Source organism: Hibiscus syriacus, unplaced genomic scaffold (genome assembly GCF_006381635.1).
Source record: "Hibiscus syriacus cultivar Baekdansim isolate YM2019G1 unplaced genomic scaffold, ASM638163v2 tig00004111_pilon, whole genome shotgun sequence".
Classification (NCBI taxonomy): domain Eukaryota; kingdom Viridiplantae; phylum Streptophyta; class Magnoliopsida; order Malvales; family Malvaceae; genus Hibiscus; species Hibiscus syriacus.
The window spans coordinates 479,383-486,019 of record NW_024062000.1 but is presented as its reverse complement, the minus strand read 5'-3'; the positions used below and the strand labels follow the sequence as shown (position 1 = coordinate 486,019).

General features: G+C 34.1%; 1 long non-coding RNA gene across 1 annotated transcript; it reads right to left on the bottom strand.

Moving 5' to 3' along the window:
* Nucleotides 1-2,337: 2,337 nt before the first annotated feature.
* Nucleotides 2,338-3,044, bottom strand: LOC120191306. Its single transcript, XR_005522681.1, has 2 exons — nt 2,704-3,044; nt 2,338-2,612 (listed from the first exon to the last, which is right to left on the bottom strand). It is a non-coding gene; the product is annotated as an uncharacterized LOC120191306 (long non-coding RNA).
* Between the last annotated feature and the right edge of the window lie 3,593 nt (nt 3,045-6,637).

Here is a 6,637-nt window from a genome sequence, read left to right as displayed (position 1 = left end):
GATATATATTATACTTTGACCATTTGTCATCTTCGTAGTTAAGTTAGCAGCCTTGAATCATTGCAAAATTCAATAGCCACGTATTTTTTTTATTGTAGCATCCCCAAGAAAGCCAACGGAGAAAAACTAAGAGAAAAGACTGATTCAAAAATTTAATGATCATTTTATGATTTGAAATTTAGTGATCAAATCGATCATTTTAATATAGTTCAGTCACTATGTATTTTACCCAAAAAATTGACATTAACACCTCAACGGAGGCAAGTAGCGGTGTTAACCGCGTTATCAATTTACACCTGCTATTACTAATAATAGGCCTGTAAATGAACTGAACGTTCAACGAACCGTTCATGAACCGTGCGGTGGGAAGTTCGTTTTTGTGCGTTTATTTATTAAATGAACGAACATGAACAAGATTTTGTGTTCGTTTAATTAAATGAACGAACATGAACATAGGTCTCGTTCGTTCATTTATGTTCGTGAACGTTCGGTTATGTTCGTTCGGTTATGTTCGTTTATGTTCGTTTATGTTCATTCATTTATGTTTAACCCAATATTCTTAAATCAATTTTGGTGACCAATTTGTAAGTATCTTAAAAATATGAATTAATCTGATATTCTGATGATCAATTTATGTTCCTATATTCATTTTCCCCCTTTTTTCCCAAACCCTAGTGTTCACTGGAGAGTAGAGACGATCGCTGGAAGCTTCAAAACAAGTTATATTATAGTGCAATCTGAAGTTTTACAGGTCTATTTTCATCTCTTTCTTTGTTTTATTTGGCTTAATAGTTAATATGTAAAGTTATTGTAGGTATCTTCACATCTAAAACTCAAGAAAATATCATACTTCTTTCTAGAAATAGATGGGAAGATAAATGTAATAATCGGAAGTATATGAGCACCAGTAAAGAGAAAAATATATAGAATTTGTCATAAAACAAAACAAAGGTTTCTATGCAATTTTCTGAAAAAGAGTGTAATAGCGAAAGTAATGGGTTTTCCAGGAAGAACCCATTAATAAGTAGAAAATATATTTTGACAATGAACTTTTGTTTTCATAGTTTTTGTGTGACCTTTAGTTGTGGAGTAGACTTTAGGTATGTTAACATTTTGAATGGTGGTTTAACAATAATATCAGTTACAATATGTAGCATCGAAGGGATTTCGGATCTATGTTATTGCCTTGTAGTCCAATTTGTATCGTTCGAAATTTTTTATGCTGTTAAATTTTCTACTCTGCCAACGGAAATGACCATTATTAACAAATCTCACTAAAGTCTGACATTGATGTCACAAAACTTTTAGCCAGCGAATTTAATAAAATAACATAGTGGAAAATGATTGTTCATATGTAATCATGGACCACTAAGATAAATGTTATAGCGTTAAATTAAAGTCGTGTGAATCATTTAATATCTTTAAAAGATCGATCGAAATATTTTATATCTTCAAACATTTCATCACTGCTAATCAGCTCTTACGCTATTTATCACTGTAGATTTGGTTGATTTGCATTGTCGACTATTTTTCATGAAAGAACAATGGAATGTAGGGTCTCCAACGTTTATGTTCGTTTATATTCGTGTTCATTTATGTTCGTGTTCGTTTATGTTCGTTTATTTATTAAATGAACGAACATGAACAAGTTATATTCCTTAATAAACGAACATGAACAAAAAAAAATTTGTTCGTTTATGTTCGTGTTCGTCGTTTATTTATTAAATGAACGAACATGAACATACCTCCGTTCGTGTGCGTTCGGTTCGTTTACAGGCCTAACTAATAACATTAAAAAGATTAAATTTTACCAAAAAATTGCTATTACACCTCAACGGAGGGATTGAATTATGCCGAATTAAAGTGGAGAGATTAAATTGCAAATTTTAGCATATGCGAGGAACTAAAACCATAACTAGACCACTATGGATTCAAATTTTGTTCTTGAATTGCATGAAAAACAGAGCTATGACCTTCATTGGGATATGCTTCATCAAGCTTTGAATTGAAACAATTGGAAGGTGGTATTGGCTAGTGAGGCACCAAGCAGGGCTGATAAACGGGGCACAGGAGGAATCGCTGCCATGGAAGACGAGGATGCTACTGTCAAGAATGAGAATGACATAAAGAAATCTAAAAGAAAAGGTGGGTTCGGGATTACCCTCCCAACAATGTATTCTCCCAACACACTAACCATTTCGACCAAACCCGACATAACTGAAGATTAAATCTGTCCACATCGACTTTTGTTCACCCCTAATCACCAAACTCTACTCATGAAAATGGCTGGGCAACACTTTCATTAATAAAAGTATCTTCATTAAAACCATATAAGAATAATTGGAAATCAAAGATGGTTTCGGACATTCAATTTATAGAAAGTAAAGATCCAAGTTCAGACAGTTAAAGAACTGTAATTGTCAAGCGCAGAACATTGGCTCAAGTAGTCAACATACAGAATTTACACCTTTTTCTTTTAGCTATATACATAATATGTTTGCATTGCATTATGCTAAAAGCAAAGGGGAACCAAATGTGTTTTCTCCACTGTAAGTCATAAAGAAAGCCATCTTCGTCCTTGTTTTCCTCGTAAATTGCAGACATCAACGCAGCTGCAACGAAAATAAAGAACTAGATAAGCCTCACAAATAGAACAGAAATAGGTGATATAAGTTGTGATACTCGAAGCTATACCATTTTAACGCAGCAGTAGGCGGGAGAGTGTTCTTCACAAAGACAAATATAGCTTTCTCAGCACTAAGCTTAATCCGTTTACGGACAACGTAAACAAATTGCCACACAGTCAAATCAGGAGGAACGAGATACCTGAAGCCGTATTCAGAAAAGAATATTAAGAAAAAGAACATTGAACGGTGTATGAGTAAGCTTATCTTGTTCAGTTTTTAAGAATCCATTAACATTGACAACCCACGCAAACATTTGGCATGAGACATCATTCACTAGAAAGTGCATTTGGTAAATTGCATATTAAATAACAAGAATATCGATCGATCGATGCATCTAATGCAAATAGCCTACAAACAAAGAAAATGTAATTGAACATTGAATAAATTAGCATCGAAGAATATTAAGAGACTAGTACACCATAAAAAGGTTTTCAACAGAAAAGGGAAGATGGTGACTTAAATATTCTTACAGGAATTCTGTCCGTATACTTTTCCCTGGTGCGACCGGCTTCAGCCTGCCTCCTTTCTGAGAAATAGAAATTTTCAAAATAGGACTATGAGTATTGACAAAATTTTATTCGATTAATCGACTAAAAGAATAGGAGCAGTAGGGGCAACAACAAATCACAAGCGTACTGAGGATTGGAATAAGATCAGGATAACCTAAACAAGCTAATTTATAGGATTATCGATATATAAAAACAATGAACATCTCAAGAACTCGTACAATCGATTAATCGACTAAAGAATAGGAGCAGTAGGGGCAACAACAAATCACAAGCGTACTGAGGATTGGAATAAGATCAGGATAACCTAAACAAGCTAATTTATAGGATTATCGATATATAAAAACAATGAACATCTCAAGAACTCGTACAATAAAGATTCATTCAGTTCGAAACCAATACAATCAAATTACCCCAAATTGATCCAATGTTACAAGAAAGAATACCAAATTTCTAAAATTTCCACACGATATTCCAGATCAAAGTAGCCTGTTAAGAATAAGAATCACTAATAATTGAAAAAAAAAAGGATCAAATTTTCAAATAAAAAAAGATAAAACAAAGCATGCCCAAATCAAATCTAACAGCAATTCAGTCAAGCAGAAATAAAATTACAAAAAAAATTGGAGGTCGACGAACTAACAAAGGATGTTCAAGCTTGATGGAACTTTTCGCCATTGAAAAATTCAAAACCTGGTTATATGACCTGCGAATTCCAAACAACGAATCATAACTTTCAGAAAACAAATAAAAAAGTAAAAATAAAAGAAGTGACATACCCAACAAGAAATGACAAGGGAAAAGCTTTAAGAAATTAGGGTTTCAATCCAAAAAAAGAACCCAAGTGATTGATGATCGTTGGAGAGAATTGCAAGCAAAGAAATTTATAAGAAAATATAGAATTTATATAAGAAATCCTTTCAAGGATTTATTCACAAGTACATTTCCCCTATTTGTTTGCTCTTTCCCTGCTTACAAGGAATCTAATTCCGGCCTGCTTAGAACAAAGAAATCAAGTAATTTTAAGAAACGAAGCCTGTTTACAAATTTTAATTGAAGTTAGGGCTCCAATGGCCTGCCATGAACAACGATAAATGGGTTTAGATCAATTTTGAATTTTATTTTTTATTTCTGTCGAGTGATTATGGGTTTAGATTTATTTCTAGTTTAATTCGATTCATTTCGAATTTTAATCTTTTTCAAAGTTTGGGTTGTGAATCTTTACATATCTCTCTTTTATATGCCTATGTACATGTAGAGCATGCATTTAGTACTCATGGTCCATTCGGTTTACTACATTTAAGACCCCAAGTAATATGTCAATCTCATTTACCATTCTCTGTCACACTGTCCCCGGTAACTAGTCTTTAAATATTGGGGGGGGGGGGGGAAACATGGGCTAATGCCGCCTGGCGCCATCATCATCATCAACAGTAGGTGATGTTGAAGAAGGGCGTTGTGAGGATGATGATCACGAAACATGCTCGAGCTCCAAGAACAAGTGTTCAACCGTAACAAAGGAGCAAAGGTCGAGGTTTTACATATTGTCATTGAGGATGTACGTTTTTATGTTCCTATGTTGGCAGAAGTACGGCAATTGAGTATTCTTTTGTGTGTAATAACTTCATACATAAATTTATAGTAATGTTCAAGTATCAATAATGGAAAAGTACACACTACTAAGCTGTATAGCCTGCTACTTTAGTTCAATGGTATATCATTTGTGAGATAACTCTTAATTTATATTGTATTAAGGACCTAGGGTTTATCTGGTGATAATGATGATGATGGAGAGGTAAGCTCTTTCTGCTGTAGTTTCTTTGTGATTCTGCAAACATTATGTTTGTTGTCGGACCCTTAAATGAGAAGACATTACTTGGAAAACATGAACTCTTTACCATTCGAATGAACCAATAAACGTCCATAAACGTTTGATATATACATCTTAGATATGATAGAAAACTGATGAGCATATTTTCAAGAATCAAAGTATATACGGTCTTTTCTTCTTGGCCACTTGGGGTTAAGGGCTTTGTTTTAATATTTATTATTTGTTTCTTTGTTCACCGGCACTGCTTTTATTAAGGGAACATGCTTCAAGCATACATTCACCATTGTGGAACACGGGGTCTGTCAGTAACATGATCATAGCGTTCTTGGAGACAATGTAATGAACTTTTAGGGCCCCTTGGCTCTATCTTCATTTACTTTGTCTTACCCCATGGTTCTTCCTCACGTTTTTTGTCGATTAAAATGTTCGAGTTAGAAGATCATGTAAGACAATCAAATTTGAAAATGACTTATGATCCTTGATCGGAAAGCATGCAGTACGACGATCAACTAAAGCATCGGAATGATCACGACAAACAAAACAAATACCGAATATCAATGTTACAAGGATTTAAACTTATGATATTATTTAAGAGACTTAGTGTCTCGTTACATTAATCCAATTCCAAAGCTTTTTTTCCTTCGATATTCGAATAATGCTGGTGGTGGCACCACACCATTGCCATGCCCTCTTCGATCTCATCATAAATACAGAATTGAAAGCTCAAGGGTTCTTTCCAATGAGCTTTTCCCATTGTCTCTAAAAAAAAAACTTTTGTAATTAATATACCCAACCTCCATTTTGTTCTTGGGTTGGTGTCCAATTCAATGCTTACCACGCCATTTTCATGGCCACTTCCATCTTACTCTCTCATTCATTTAATACATGAGAATCTCCAATCGAGATATTGGTGCAGTTCAATCAGAGAGCTTCGCTCTAAATATTAGAGTTTTGTTATTTGATTGAGCCGTGCCAATATCACACACTTGCTCATCCTTCTAACTTTGCTTTCAATTGGTATGGAAGGTTTTCAAGGTACGTCCCTTTATAGCAGTTATCTGCAATAAAATGTTGGACCCTTTCTTCCACATATAAAAATGACCTAATCCTCTCTTTCGATCATATTTTGAGTTTTCTTCATTCGAATCATACAACTCAGAAGACATGTTCATGTTGATGTACATAAATATATATACATATATGGAACTGGTATTCTATGATTACTTGGCATATATATATGAAGATTGCATCATGTAGCTTGACTATGACATATATGATTCAGAGCTCTTGATTACAATCGAAGTTGAGTCCGTTTGAATCTTTAAACCGATGATAAAACTCTTTTAAAACTGTATTTTTCTATTCACAAAATTCGAATTCAAATTCATTATCTTCCTTAAACAATCTCCAATGCCCCCATTCGTGTGATATATACACGAATCAATGACGGTCGAAAAAAGGGGGTTGGTCTCAAGAATGATACAACTTAGCTTTATTTTGAAGGTAGGGACATTGCTTCATCCTTCTTACCGAGCAGAGTCTGAAAGATAATTATCACGGAACGGGACAATGTACAAGCTAACAAAATGGGCAGTTTAACTGTTGTATCTTTT